Here is a 16,529-nt window from a genome sequence, read left to right on the forward strand (position 1 = left end):
GAACCTTAACCAAGTAGTTTTTGTGCCTAAACCGAACCCAACTGAAACGTTTCACAACTTTAATAACGCGCGTTTCAAAATAGCATGTTTCGTAATGCTAGGTGTTTTATTTTCAAAGTCTAACGGACGTTGCATTTGTTGTCTAAGCATTGCTAACTTGACCGCGGAGACTTAAACGTCTAGAAATGATGCTAACGGGGCACCCAGGGCGTTAAAAAGTGACGCCTAAGGGCCTCGACCAAGCGTCAATATGGACGAGTCGGGGTGAGAACGTGTTGATTCAAAATGTGGGTTAATCCAGAGGCCTGAACAGCACCGACGAGACGCTGGACGAGCTTAAATCAAACAGGGGATGTAATTTTCCAGATGTGCTCAGTAAACCAGCACCTGCTTCTTTTTATTTACAGATTAAAAAAACGTTTTAGTCACTAAGGTGCCTCATATTGTTCAGGTGAAGAAATACTGGGAGACTTTCATGAATCATGAATATTCGTTCTCATCATTTATGGTAACAAACGACCTGCAGCTTGTCGGAGGAGTTACAGCCATACAGGAAGATGAGAAACTTCTTTTTGAATCAACTCTTAAACAGGAACACAGTCTTTTTGTCCTTGTTGGGCTCCCGTAGCAAAAGGTGACTCGTGTTTTGATCCATAAATCTGAATAAAAGCTGGTGTTCAGTCAGCACTGAGAGTTTCCACGGTTAGCGAATGCTGTCTTTTTTTTTTTTTTTTTTTGTTTTTGTTAAGAACAGCTGAGGAGAGTCGGGCCGGACGCAAAACGAACTCTCTCGGCTGCGTCAAGGTCAAAGGTCACATCATAGCTGCCTCAACATGGTCATGAAAAAAAGCACCGACAGGAAACAACATCTACAAAATACATTCAAACAACAAAAAGTAGAAAGAGTACAAAAACAAAAAATATTCTGGTTTCAGACGTAAGAAAATAGAAAACATCCACCAGGTGAGGCTGAAGTTCGCAGCCCGTCTTTCAGTCCGCGTTCTTCCTGTGTTCAGTCGAGGAAGCGTTGGCAGGCTTTCTTCCAGCGGCACGCCGTACACCACTGGTCTCTGTGCTCGATGCCGTAAACCTTCCTGCACTTCTTGGCTTCACCGCGAATCCTCCTGACAGAGAGAAGAAGAAAAAGAAACACGGAGACCACTGTGAACATGAGGTGTGACTCTCCCGAGGCCGGAACCGTGTAGGGAGGTACTCAGGTTTAACTCGGGGTTACCAAGGAAACTCTGACCGCTACGATGTCAGTGGGTCGGTGTGTCGCATTTGCATAAAAGGAGCGTGTTCAGCTGTGCAGGCAGAGTGTATTCATAACGGCGCGTGCTCTATATTTTTCCCAGAATGCCCGATGATGGTGTCAGGACACGAGGAGAGTAAAATAAACGTTAACGGCAAAATCTAACACTGTTGTGGCCAACAAATCCAGGCTGAGCTTGTTGGCAGTGCGCTGAGTACATGTGTAATTATCTTCTTTAATGTGTAACTAGGGCTGGACAATAAAACCATAACAATATATATATATTATATAGAGGGGTACTAATCCACGAAAAAACTCAGAATTTCCCAGATTACAATGGTAAAAACTTTAATATTCTCTGAAATTATTGTAAACATTTATGAGAAAGAAACTCTTTAAACCACATCGCTTCACACTCACCTCTGCCGTGTATTATGTCTGCAGTGGGAAATTATATTACACTTCTCAGTGACTCAAACCCTCTCGGTTTTAATCATTAACAATTCAACCTTGCCAAATCCATCTGGGTTCATGCTCACGCGTCCTCCACACTGAGCGAGCCGGGACGCAACATAAGAGGTTTCTACTCCACAATAGTTTATTTTCTGTTGGACGTTTAATAAATAAGAAAACATCAGAATTATAAACTCTTTGTATGTTTTCTGTGCAAAAATCTTAATTCTTAAAGTAACTAAAGCTGTCGGTTAAATGTAGGGCAGTAAAAAGTGCAGTATTTCTGTCTGAGATGTGGTGGAGTAGAAGTAGAAATACTTAATGACCGTAGTTGTCAGTAAATGTTTCTTTCCACCACTGATACGAGGGTTTAATTTGTGTTTTGTGAGCTCTTAGCTGGTTGCTGTGTGTGCATGTAAATACAGACCTGCAGGGGGCGCTCTGATGCTGCAGCCACTGCTCTCCTACGCTGACCGAACGCACTCGAAAAGCCAAACCCTGAGGAGGAGAAAGAAGAAGAAGAGGAGTCAGTGAAAAAGACGAACAGCGCAGGTTTGTGTTGCAGCCTGTTCTCGTCTCCTCGCTCTTCTTCTTCGCTGCTTTCTGATATTTTTATTATTTCAGGGAGCAGAAACAGACTGCTGTTCCTCTTCCTCGTCATCATTTTGTGTGTCTGTCTCTGCTGTGGGTGTTTGTGTCCTCTGTGTTTCGTCCTCTCTGGCCTAAAAACGCTCTGCAGTGGCCTCCGACGGCCTGCAGGTGGCGACGCTGCTCTGTGGCAGATTGATGGAAAATGTGACCACAAACCATCCGAATGGGGGGATTCTCCTTCTGAATGAAAACCACCAGGGAGGAGCACACGCTCAGTCCTCACCCCCCCTCCAGTATGAAACCAGTTTTAACAGGTTTCTCTGGGCTGGCGGAGCAAATAAACAAAAGGCTGCTGTACAGAATCCAGACTGAAACATAACTGAATTAGAGAAGTACGCTGTTAATCAACCGGGTGGCTTTACGGGCACCGTAGTTAGTAAGAAATCTAAAATCTAATATTCTCAGGGGGAAGTCCAAAACTTTCTGTTCGACCCAGAGATGCAAACAATAAATAAAGTCCCACCGAGTTACAGAGAACCTGCAGAGTTTCAGTCCACAGATGACGTGTGAATACCTGCAGTGTTTTCTTTACACTTTGTTTTTTTATACGCCGACCCACACCAGAGCACCACAACACCACCGGGTATTATCTCCTGCTTCTACATACAGGGCTGCCCCCCCTGCTGTAGCTGGAAACACCGAACCAGACAGGAAACGTGCTGCTGTGAAGCCGAAACTAAGAGCCGGACGGTGAAACAAGCACTTCTGTAAACTATTCTTTTATGTTCCTGTGTGGATCGAGCTTCCATATTTAAGACCGACAGGTGAGTCTTAAGTTAAAGTAGCAAAGTATTATCAACAACATGTATTTAAGTAAAAAGTAAAATACAATATAAAAATATATCTAATCACAGTTTTGTCCAACCAACAGTCCACAACCCCAAATATATCAGTTTACTGACGACTGACTGATCAAACAGTTATTTACTATTTCAATTAGTACTAATACTAAAGACAGAATTAAAAATCTTGACTTGTTAAAATGATGAGCACCCCTCATATCTCATAACGTTGACATTATAAATTAATAAATTTACTTCATAGTCAATAATTTAATTTCATATCATTCGTAACTTTTCACCTGTTTTTTTGTTCGGGGGCAGAGATGAGCTTCCACAGATAATTAATTCAAGTTTGATTCCAGTACAAACTCATTCAATCATCCTTTATTTATCAAACGTATGGAAGCCCAGTCATGCCAGAAGAATAAAGCCTTAAATAAAATATGGAAGCTCGATCCAGACAGGAACATAAAAGAATAGTTAACATATAGTTGTGAAGAATAGTTAACATATATATATATATATATATATATATATATGTTAACTATTCTTTATGTTCCTGTCTGGATCGAGCTTCCATTTCCAAGGTTTAACAGAGAGAACGACAGGAAATTTAACTACTTCAAATAAAGTTACAGGGCTCTCAACAACAATAACAGTAATTGTTGTAATTTCTCTGTTAATTAGGGACAACTGGTAAATCTGCTAAAAGAATATATATACTAAAAATAAAAATAAATTTAGCCCCAAACAAGCTCACTGAACAGCAGTACTCAATGTACATACTGTACACATACTGTAGGATGGCAAAACATTCCCTGAGTCTAACTATTTTATTGAGGGGTTTAAAGTTTAAATGTCTGTTTGGTGGAACTGATAACAAACGTGACAAGGAGGCACAGTTAAATATATGATTATATAGATAATAGGTTTTTAGGTCACAAACCAAAAAGTGGAAACCACTGATAAACTTTTTAGTATTAAAGTTCAGTGTCTGTATTATATTTAGGAGGATCTATTGACAGAAATGCAATAAAATATCTATAATGAACCGTTAGGGTTAGGGTTAGGTTTTTAATACCTTAGAAAGAATTATTACCACTAGGTGCCACTAAAACTAACACACTGAACCTTTAATTTGAAAAGTAACCTCAGCTGTCAAATATTTGTAGAAAAAAGTACCTGTTTGAGGCAGCTGGTGGGCGGGGCCACCGGAGGACAGGAGGGTGTGTTCCAGGTGCTGCTGATATCACATGACCGGGAGGTGGAGCCTAAAAAAACAGCAAAATAAATATTACATACACATTTTATATTTAAAAATTGTTTTTGTTTTTATCAATAACACAAGACAACAGCAGCTGTATTGCCAGGCACCATTGTCCATTATCATTATCTGTTTTATTTTGCATATTGTCCGTGACTGGTAAAAGTTTACTAAATTTAAGGGTGTACAGGTGAGACAGGGCAGTGATGATCGGGTCTGATAAGTGACGCCAGTGCTGAAGCGCCTTAAACCTGCGTCCTCTCCAGCAGCCAGCAGGGGGCGACTCCAGCGGCTGCAGAAAGAAGTGTGATTGTATAGAAGTCTGTGAGAAAATGTTTCTACTACTGATTTATTCCCTCAGTAAACACTTTCCTGATGAGTTTATGGTCTCAGTTGCTAGTTTCAAGTCTTCTTCAACACAGCATGATGTTCATTTAGCAAATTATGGTCCCATTTAGAGGAACAGAGACCAGGAAGCAGGGGAGGCTTTAGGACGGGCCAATCAGGATAGAGGCGACTTGTATCCGCTGCTCTGTGTACATTCAACCAGCGCCGCTGAAAAAGCTTATCAGGAGTCAGCTGCTCATTTTTCAGTAAGTACGTTTTGTTTTAAGCCTGTTTGTCGCTAGCCAAAATTAGCATCCCAGCTAATATCACAGTTAACGTAAATTACAGGTGCACCTTGCAAACCAAGCTAACTAGCTCCACCCTCTCCTCCAAATATGGTCACGTCCACGTTTGGTTCCAAAAACCAAGATGGTGACGGCCAAAATGGCAAACTCGAGGCTTCAAAACGTCGGTCCACAAACCAATAGGTGGCGTCACGGCGGCTACGTCCCCTTCTTTTATATCGACTGTGGTTCCAACGAATAGATAATCAGTTTTGTATAAATCACTTCTCAGTTTATACAATCATTTTTATGAATTTATGAATATTATATTTATATTGTGTTTTAAAAGTCAAGTAAATAATATAATTGTGTCGAGTTTGTGTTTAAAAAAAAATCTAATCACATGTCTTACATTCCAGTCACACATATAACTGTCAATCACGCTGGATAAGCCCCGCCTTACCTGGTAGGAGTGCTCTGATTGGACCTGCAGTAGGCTGATGGTGGAGGAGGGGGCGGAGCGACTCAGAGCGGCATAGGCTTGAAGGGGGGGAGATGGAGGGGAGGGAGGGGGAGGGCTGGGAGGTGAGGAGGAGGACGGGGACGAGGCGGGGGAGGAGTAGAGGGGGGCGGGGTCACAGAGGAGCGGAGGGGGAGGAGACTGCTGCTGCCGTCGGTTAATCTCGGTGTAGTAAAAATCCTCCTCGCTGCGGGAACAACGCTCGTGTTCGCTGCTGCGGCTGCGAGGAGATTACAGGTATTCAGGCACATCAAAACTTAACTTAATAACTTATCATCATAATAATAAATTATTTTTAATAATGATGCTAGTCATGTGAATGAAAATGTTGAATAGAGAAAAATGGACATGCAACTAACAATTACTAATTAATCATTGATTTCTCTGCCTATGTTCTCTGTATACTGAATAATTATTAATTAATAATAATTAATATCTAATCACAGTTTTATCCGACCAACAGTCCACAACCCCAAATATCTTCAGTTTACTGACGACTGATTGATCAAATGATTATTTACTATTTTAATTAGATACTAAAGACAGAATTAAAAATCTTGACTTCATTTTGGCGTCAAAATGATAAGAGCACCCCTCATATCTCATAACGTTGACATAATAAATTTATAAATTGACTTCATAATCAAAGAATTTTTAGATATTTTATTTTTTCATTCATAACTTTTCACCTGTTTTTTGTTTCTGGGGCAGAGATGAGCTTCCATAGATGATAATTTCAGGGTTGATTCCAGTACAAACTCATTCAATCATACTTTATTTATCAAATATATGGAAGGCCAGCCATGCCAGAAAAATAAAGCCTTAAGACGAGAAATAAAATATTATGAATAATTCTCACAACCATATGTTAACTGTTAACCATGTTCCTGTCTGGATCGAGCTTCCATATTTAAGGTTCAACAGAGAGAACGACAGGTGAGTCTCACCACAGGTGTGTTGTCCGGATGTGACGTTTTATTCCCACCACGGACGTCAGCACTTTCCCGCAGCTCGGCCACAGACACCTGTAAGCCGCCTTCACTGAGTTCTGCAGGAGGAAACACACCGTCAGCGCTCTGCTGTGCCGCTGTTTTCATTTGTCCTGCGACAGCCATAAAAAAAAAAAAAAAAACCTGCTCACCCTGCGTTTACGTGGCGCCGGCTCGTCGAACAGCACCTGCTCCAGTTCCATGTCCAGTCCTTCGTCAGGGGGCACGGCCGGGCTGGCGTTGGGCTCTGCAATTGGTGGAGAGGGGGTGGGGCTTCTGTTTCTATGGCCGACGCTCCAGTAGCCGCTGCTGCCGCTGTCGGAGAGCTCGCCGCCTCCACAGTCCATCGGAGGAGCTGAAGCACAAACATGACGTATGACGTAAAAACAAGCTCTTTAGTAGACGTACTTTGTTTCACTGCTGCCACACTTGTGCCCCATTAGTTACATGGGAAAACAAGGTGCAGGTAATTAGCCTCTAATACTTCACAACTTTGTCTCAGTAGAAACTTTGGACTCTTGTTGTTTTTGATTATTGTTACTGAGATGGTGGTTTGTTGTTGTAGTACCTGTGCGTCTGGGTGGGCGGGGCTGTGCAGCAGAGGACTGCAGGACAAACTGCTGAGAACCATCGCTGCCATCAGTTCGTCCATCTCCACCTCCTCCGGACTCCTCTGACTGCAGGAGGGAGAAGGTTATTTAATGGAGAATAGGCACAGACATGTGGAGACAAACAGAGACGGGGAGACGGCGTCTGACCTTCTGGGGACGTCGATGCAGGAGGAGACGGATCTGCTGCGGGGCGGAGGCGCTGAGGAGGAGGAGGAGGAGGAGGAAGGATGAGATGAAGACCAGACAGAAACGTCAGTCTGCATGAGGTCCAGCTGATCCACCACACCTGGAGCTTCACCTCCTCCTCCACACTGAAAATACACCTGAGAGAGAGAGAGAGAGAGAGAGAGAGAGAGAGAGAGAGAGAGAGAGAGAGAGAGAGAGAGAGTGAACAGCTGTGATAGGCTGAGACACCTGTCAATCAAGACAAACTTTCCCTGAACGTCTCCCTGACGGTGGTTTTTCCCCACAGGGGAGGTGGGTTTTTTCATCGCTCTTCCACTGAAGTAGAAGTGAAACATGAAAGTGGGATTTTCTGTACATTTTCTAAAACAGAAAAACGTGAACGCCTGGCGGATGAGACAGCGTTAACGTGGCTCGAGGTTTCTTGAACGCCGGCAACCATGATCTCACCTTCAGCCCGGGATGACCTTTGACTCTGCTGCAGGCCTGCTGTCCTGCCGCTGTCTCGCCGGTCTCCTGACCGGTCTGGGTTCCCGCCGCCGGGCAGGTGGAGCTCACCAACGCCCCGAAAGGGGAACGCTTCCCCAGACGAGCCTTTGGTAACATGTCTGTCTGCCTGGATCTGAAACACAGAGCGGATCCAGTTCAGTCAGTGCTGATGCTCTGACAGTGTCGCAACAGATGACGAAACCTAAATCCTTTAAAGGGTGAAGTTATCCCAGCAGCTGGAGGCGGTGGAGGTTCCCAAAGTGAGGTGCCTTAAAGGAGTTCCTCTACTGATTTATCAAAACATTTCTACAACTCATGATGGACAGTTAAACTATAAAGATCGAAGTCCATGCAGAGATCATTTTTTTATTCCGCATTCTTCTTCCTTTCAGTCAAATCAGTTTTTATTCCTAAAGCACATTTTAAAAACAAGGTGTACAAAGTGCTCCACGAGGAATAAAACATAAAACACACACCAGTGGTTCAGGAGCAATTCATAGTCCACAACAGAGGACCACACAGCTCTCACGCTGGATCAAAAACCAGGGAATAAAAGTCAGTTTTCAGTTTTAAAAGTCTCGAGGGTGGGGGGCCATTTTGACCTGTGGAGGCAGCTCATTCCACAGTTTGGGGCCCCTGGTTTTTAGCCTGGTTTTAGGGGCGACCAGCCGCAGTTCATCAGTGGACCTAAGCAAAGTCCTTATAGGAGGCCTGCAGGTTATCTGGGACTAACAGGATCAGGTCTCGCTCTAAATGAACGGGCAGGGAGCCTAACTGCACTTTCACCGGTCACCTGAACATAAAACCTGCATGTAGAGAATCAGCAGGAAAATCTGAAAAGGTTTGATGACTTTGCCCCAAAATAAGGTTTAAAAAGTGATTTTGTGAAGTGACAACAGGTTATACTTCCACTGCACTTGCGTGGTAGACGCTTACTTCAGGAGGAAGCACATGATTAGCTTAAAATGTCCCAGCTCGACTGTTAAAAGCAGACGATTGACTATCTAGCGGAACAGGCGGGACAATCGCCGTCTTTTGGCGTTACAGGCTGTCTCTATAGAGTTTTATTGAGAATGCTGGCTGGTGTCTCCTCTTCAAACGACTCTGACCTCAGCTCTCTCAAAGGGGTACAGACCTGTAAGAGGTCTGAGATGTAACGGGGGTGCCAACTCATTTAGAGATTTAAAAACAAAACAATAAGATCTTTAAAATGTAGTTTCTAAGACTGGACCAGAACAGGTGTGATGTGTGTAACTGTTGGCGAAAGACAGAGGATTGTTTAACACCTCGTGCATTGCAGTAGTCCAGACGGGATTCGATAAAAGCACGTTGTTAAAACCCAGCGCCTACATTACCCACAATGCACCTGCTGGCTGCAGCAGAGATGAGCAGCAGCTGCAGGAGTCTGTGTGAGCTCACTGCAGATCTGAGGCGACACCTGAGCTTCCAAAACAATACTTGTTTTTCATTCACAAGAACTTTTCCAAAACTATACAACCTGAAGTTTTAAATCTGGAAGTGACAGATTAAAGAACACGTGAAGAAGATAACTAATGACCACAGACATTTACATTTCCTCATGTGGCACTTTTTTCCCCAGCAACTTGCATTTCACGAACAACAGCATCAGTACCGTAAAAGATCTACAAGGGACAACAGATACTAGTAAGAGCTGTTAGGGCATCAATGGGGTAAATACTCAGGGGAAGATCACTAACAGACGCGTTTCGGTCAGTACCAAAGACGTCCTGCGCCCCGATACAACATGACTGGAGCAGTGGCTGCTGGGAAAAGTTCTGGATTAACTGTTGACGGTCAGACCTGATCTGTGTTACACAGATCTGAGTGAAATCATGGTGACTCACCCCGGCTGTGCTGTCATTTACAGTCAGGCCGCCGTGTGTGTGTGTGTGTGTGTGTGTGTGTGTGCGTGTGTGTGTGTGTGTGTGTGTGTGTGTGTGTGTGTGTGTGTGTGTGTGTGTGTGTGTGTCTGTGCAGTAAGGATTTAAATGAGTGCAACAGATGGCTTCAACTGTTCAATCAATTGTTTCTTTATCGCAGTGTGTCTGCTAATACTGATGATTATTACAACATTTTAATTGGTGAACTGTCACTGTGGCAACGTGATGAAACATTATGACCCCCCCCCCACCACCATTCAAGGTTTCCTGTTAAATCAGTGACTCAGAACAGCCAGAGTTACTCAGAAACACTGTATCCACACATAAACTAAGGATAATACATAGAAATACACTAAATGGCCTAAACGACTTTCTCCCACATGTTGCTCCTGTTGAGACTCCAGATCATTATTGAAAGATGCTAATTTTAGTTTAGTTTAGACGTCTTCAGAGTCCTTGTTTGATCCGACTAACAGTCGAAAACCTTCAAATCTTAAGTTTAAAGTCATACACGACCAAGAAGATCCTCACGTTAGAGAAGCTGGAACTGCACCGAAACAGTTTCAACGAACCGACTAATAGTTTCAGCTTCTACTTCATGTTCACCCTGAGGAGGGGGGGGCGAGGACAGGACTCTGTCCGGTCCAGTTCTTCCACACCAAACTGGGGGAATTTAGCATTTTGAGCTGCTTTGTGCTCGGGGACTTGGTCATGTTGAGACAAACACAAACATGGAGGTTTCAAGTATGACCAGTTTCCTGCCCCACTGTGGCCTCTGAGTGAAGCTGACCCGGGACTACATCCGACCCATATGAGGCTGTTCTTTGATCATTTTTATTGTATAAACATTAAATAATTAAACAAAGAAACAACATAAACCCACACGAACTGTGCAAACACACACCCCTGTCTGCTGCTCTGAGCCAATCACATTCCTTCAGTGCCTCACCCTCCACAATAAGAGCGCCCATTGAACATTAAATCCACTTTCACTGCTTCTCTCAGACTTTCACTTTAAAGCCCTAAAACGTCAACAAACAACGTCTCGATGTTCAGTTCAGAAACTCTTCACACTGTGTATCCACCCGGAACAACGACAACAACAACAAGATTAAGGTTACAGCAAAGGTTGTCCTGCAGATTTGGCTGAAAAATGATGAAATGAAGTGAAGGCAGCACGTTTCCCTTTGTGAACTTCACAGCTGTCCATTCACTCCTCACTGTACCAACCAACACGGCCAGAAACCATCCAGGAAACACTTTGTACAAACAGGCAGTAAAATGAAAAGCATGCATCAGGTGGAACATACCTGCAGAGTCTCCAACAACAACAACGACAACAACAACAACTGTTCCAGTAGCTGTGAATGTGTCCACTGCTGTTCAATGGGAGCTGAGTGAGAGCTGCTGCAGGCTGCAGCCACTTGGACTCTCAGGGAGGGAGGAGAGCCCCGAAGACCCGGACCGGATCGGACCGGGTCTTCTGGAAGGGAGTTTTTCTTTTCTGTTTTCTCAGCATTGCATCAGAATCACAAGCAGACAGAGGTTTATAGCCAACAAGTATTTTACAGGTGCAAGGAATTTTCTAGGGTGATTAGGTGCTAGATATAAACATACAGTTGACATAAATAAATGTGAAAATATATAGGGGCGGCTGTGGCTCAGGAGGTAGAGCGGGTTGGCCGTTAATCGGAAGGTCGGCGGGTCGAAGTGATACTGAACCCCAATTTACCCTGGCAATGAGTGAATGAGTGAATGAGTGTGAATGTTAGTTTCCGTTTGAGCACTTAGGCTCAGTGTATGAATGTGTATGACTGGTGAATGCAGATGTAGTGTAAAAGCGCTTTGAGTGGTCGAAAAGACTAGAAAGGCGCTATACAAATACAGAGCATTTACATTCACTCCTAATTCCTGACAGGGAACATTTTACATGTACCTATGGAACAATATGCAAATTATAAAAGAATAATAGAACTATGTGTGTAACTATCAACTGTTAGTAGTACTATTGCTGTTGCTAACAAGTACTTTTACTGTGGTTAACTACCAACTGTTAGTGGTACTATTGCTGTTGCTAACTAGTATTGCTGTTGCTAACTAGTACTTTTACTGTGGTTAACTATCAACTGTTAGTAGTACTATTGCTGTTGCTAACAAGTACTTTTACTGTGGTTAACTACCAACTGTTAGTGGTACTGTTGCTGTTGCTAACTAGTACTTTTACTGTGGTTAACTACCAACTGTTAGTGGTACTGTTGCTGTTGCTAACTAGTATTGCTGTTGCTAATTAGTACTTTTACTGTGGTTAACTACCAACTGTTAGTGGTACTATTGCTGTTGCTAACTAGTATTGCTGTTGCTAACTAGTACTTTTACTGTGGTTAACTATCAACTGTTAGTAGTACTATTGCTGTTGCTAACAAGTACTTTTACTGTGGTTAACTACCAACTGTTAGTGGTACTGTTGCTGTTGCTAACTAGTACTTTTACTGTGGTTAACTACCAACTGTTAGTGGTACTGTTGCTGTTGCTAACTAGTATTGCTGTTGCTAATTAGTACTTTTACTGTGGTTAACTACCAACTGTTAGTGGTACTATTGCTGTTGCTAACTAGTATTGCTGTTGCTAACTAGTACTTTTACTGTGGTTAACTATCAACTGTTAGTAGTACTATTGCTGTTGCTAACAAGTACTTTTACTGTGGTTAACTACCAACTGTTAGTGGTACTGTTGCTGTTGCTAACTAGTACTTTTACTGTGGTTAACTACCAGCTGTTAGTGGTACTGTTGCTGTTGCTAACTAGTATTGCTGTTGCTAATTAGTACTTTTACTGTGGTTAACAACCAACTGTTATTGGTACTATTGCTGTTGCTAACTAGTATTGCTGTTGCTAACTAGTACTTTTACTGTGGTTAACTACCAACTGTTAGTGGTACTATTGCTGTTGCTAACTAGTATTGCTGTTGCTAACTAGTACTTTTACTGTGGTTAACTATCAACTGTTAGTAGTACTATTGCTGTTGCTAACAAGTACTTTTACTGTGGTTAACTACCAACTGTTAGTGGTACTGTTGCTGTTGCTAACTAGTACTTTTACTGTGGTTAACTACCAGCTGTTAGTGGTACTGTTGCTGTTGCTAACTAGTATGCTGTTGCTAATTAGTACTTTTACTGTGGTTAACAACCAACTGTTATTGGTACTGTTGCTGTTGCTAACTAGTATTGCTGTTGCTAACTAGTACTTTTACTGTGGTTAACTACCAACTGTTAGTGGTACTATGCTGTTGCTAACTAGTATTGCTGTTGCTAACTAGTACTTTTACTGTGGTTAACTATCAACTGTTAGTAGTACTATTGCTGTTGCTAACAAGTACTTTTACTGTGGTTAACTACCAACTGTTAGTGGTACTGTTGCTGTTGCTAACTAGTACTTTTACTGTGGTTAACTACCAACTGTTAGTGGTACTATTGCTGTTGCTAACTAGTACTTTTACTGTGGTTAACTACCAACTGTAAGTGGTACTATTGCTGTTGCTAACTAGTACTTTTACTGTGGTTAACTACCAACTGTTAGTGGTACTCTTGCTGTTGCTAACTAGTACTTTTACTGTGGTTAACTACCAACTGTTAGTGGTACTATTGCTGATGCTAACTAGTACTTTTGCAGTGGTTAACTGCCAACTGTTAGTGGTACTATTGCTGTTGCTAACTAGTACTTTTACTGTGGTTAACTACCTGTTGTTTGTAGTATTATTGCTAGTAGTAGTGACCGTCAATCAGGCTAGAGGCAACTCGTATCCGCTGCTCTGTGTACATTTAACCAGCGCTGCTAAAAAGGTTATCAGGAGTCGGCTGCTCATTTTTCAGTGAGTACATTTTGTTTTAAGCCTGTTTGTCGCTAGCCAAAATTTGCATCCAAGCTAATATCACAGTTAATGTGAATTACAGGTGCACCTTGCTAACTGGCTAGCTCCGCCCTCACGTCCAAATATGGTCAAGTCTGGTTCCAGAAAACAAGATGGTGACGGCAAAAATGGCAAACTGGAGGCTTCAAAATAGTCCACAAACGGCTACGCCCACTTTTTTTATACCGGCTGTGGGTTCGACATGCTACATTGTTGGATTGATTAGCAGTGATAAACTGATTAAATCTGTCGGTTGGAACAAAAAAACTTTTTGTCGTCACCTTCAAGATTTAGGAAATACTTTTGAACCAAACGATTAATGTAGAAAATGATCGACAGATTAATTGATAATGAAAATAATCCTCCTGTTAAACACCTCAATAAAACATCTGCACGGATTAACAAACTCCATTTAATGAATATTTTAAAGTAAAACTTCCTGATCATTTCTTATAGTCTCTGTGGACTGATAACTATTGACTGAACTATCTCTGTGATTCAGTAACAGTTTAATTGTAATGCCACTTTGATTTGATTTCAGAGAACAAAATAAAAATAATTCTGATGTTGCTAAAATGATTATTTATTATAATTTATTAGTTTATTGATTTATAGAAACAAATTATGCATCACTAACTGTCCATGTTCTCTGCTGAGGTCTGAGCCAGCCGGTCCGCTCCGCGTTTTCCCAGCAGCCCCCGCGGTAGCTCTCTAGCCTAGTAGTAAACAAGAGAACCACGTGGGGAGGAGCTGGATGCTGATTGGTGGAGCGTAGCCGCGAAGGAACACACCCCTCTGAGGTCTGTTGTTTACTGAGTCTTCTGCACCCACACACACACTGAACGTAACTGACGCACTGTACGTGACCACTGTACTACTCAAACAGTACTCACACAGTACTCGTGTACCTGTGTAATACTGCCTCTGAGTTATTCTGCACGTTGTTTCTGCAGCGGAGAACAATCAGCTGCAGGAGAAAACAAGTACACACAGTACTACAGTAGCAGTAGACCTACAAACATTACAGTGCAATGTCACACACCGGAATGTTTGAGCATATTATATAGAATAAAATAGTACAGGAATATTGTGGAAATACTACAAGAACTACCTCAATGGAACATAAATCACGTATTATGAGCATTGTAGTATATTTCACCAGTTTTTGCTCATGCTTTTGCAGTTTCCATCAGTGTGACGTTTGATAGTAGTACTGCATGTCTTTGTACTGTAGTAGTGTAGCTTATAGGCGGAGATCAATCCTTCATTAATTACATAACCCCCCCCCCATGTCCTCAGAGTGTCCTCGCTGTGCGTGTGCGTCCGCGCGTGTGTGTGTGTGTTTGTGTGTGGAGCTGCACGTAGCCACAGCAACGCACCGCCCGCCGCTTGAGGCTCGTGAGCTACGTGCAAACAGACGAACCTCCTGCTGTGAGAGATCAAACCAGCAGCGTGCTGTGATCAGCGCGGGTCGACACGTTTGATCAGAACATTAAAATATAACCTGTGCTGCCTGATCGATGCACGTGGGACACAAACAGTTACCAGCTGTGGTTCTGTGCTGTGATCCACTGGGTTTGTAAGTGTTGGAAGATGATGTCTCCTCCCCCCTCAGAGCCGCACAGTGGTTCAGTCCGCAGAGTTTATTTCACCTCCAGCTGGGACAAGTTTTCATTATAATATCTTATTATACTATTTTACAATAATACTTTCATTATAACATGTTGATGAGTGAGTTTGACCCACTTTCACTCTGATATCACACACTATAATAATAATAATAATATTAATAATAACAATAATTATAATAATAATAATAAAAGTAAAAGAAGACTACTTTGACTAAACTTTTTAAAACTCTTACAGGAGCAATAATTGAAAAGATAAAACTAAATCTAACGGCAGAATATTAAGAAAAGAAATTAAACCCTCGATAAAGCAAAGTTTTAGCAAACTAACGTCTTCATCGTGTCTCGGTAAACCGAATAATATTTGGATTATTCCACAGTGTCATCTTTGGGCTTTAAGATTTCTGATATCACAGACAAAAAAAAACACCTATTCGTCAATTAATGGTAAAAATAACCATTCGTTTCACCACACAGTAAATCATCACAGCCTAGTTAATGTTCTGTATCTTGAAGCTCTTTTAACATTTTCAATGCAGAACTTTTACTTGTAACACAGTACTTTTGCAGTGAGGTATTAGTACTTTTACTTAAGTAAATATGTTACTTCATATACTTCATCCACCACTGCTGTTGTCTCTGCAACACAGACAGAAACTTCACGGTTTAGCAGTAATGAAATAAAGACGGGTCTTAGTTACTGTCAGTCATCGCACGGAACATAGTAATTAAATTAAACATCCGTGTGTGTTTGTGCTGCAGTGAAGGCCTCAAATAAATAAAGATTACTGTGTGGGACTGGAATTAAAATCCAACTGAACATTTACTTTCTTTCTACAGCAAACCCAGACTCTCTTCTCACAGCCTTGAACTAGCTAAACATTAGCACTAACGTTTCTTTTCTACACAGACACACAATGAACATGATCTAAGATTAAAGAGTTTATCTAAAGCTGGCAATGCTTTAACTAAAAAAAATCTAAGATACTTTCTTACCTCAGAATTATTTCTTTCCTCCTAAAAGTGTCTCTGTCTGCCACAGGCGCTGCTTCCATGTGAAATAAGGACTAAAGAGAGCATGTGCAGACTGAATCAGGTGACTTCTAACTTACTGCTGATTGGAGAAACTGAAATGTGTTACAACCACCCCCGATCTCCCCTACTTAAGTACAATTTAGATGTGCTCTTTATACTTCTGCTGCACCTCATTTATCTGACAGCTTTACTAACTTTTCAGGTTCAATAATACAAATTAAATTAAAATCAACCCAAACATCATGATGTTTTAT

At 42.0% G+C, this 16,529-nt stretch overlaps 1 pseudogene; it reads right to left on the reverse strand.

The window, feature by feature from the left end:
* Positions 1-724: 724 nt before the first annotated feature.
* Positions 725-16,310, reverse strand: LOC119909657 (annotated as a pseudogene).
* Between the last annotated feature and the right edge of the window lie 219 nt (positions 16,311-16,529).

Source organism: Micropterus salmoides, unplaced genomic scaffold (assembly GCF_014851395.1).
Source record: "Micropterus salmoides isolate LMB-PRFRI ecotype aquatic unplaced genomic scaffold, ASM1485139v1 Ms_hic_scaffold_1801, whole genome shotgun sequence".
NCBI lineage: Eukaryota > Metazoa > Chordata > Actinopteri > Centrarchiformes > Centrarchidae > Micropterus > Micropterus salmoides.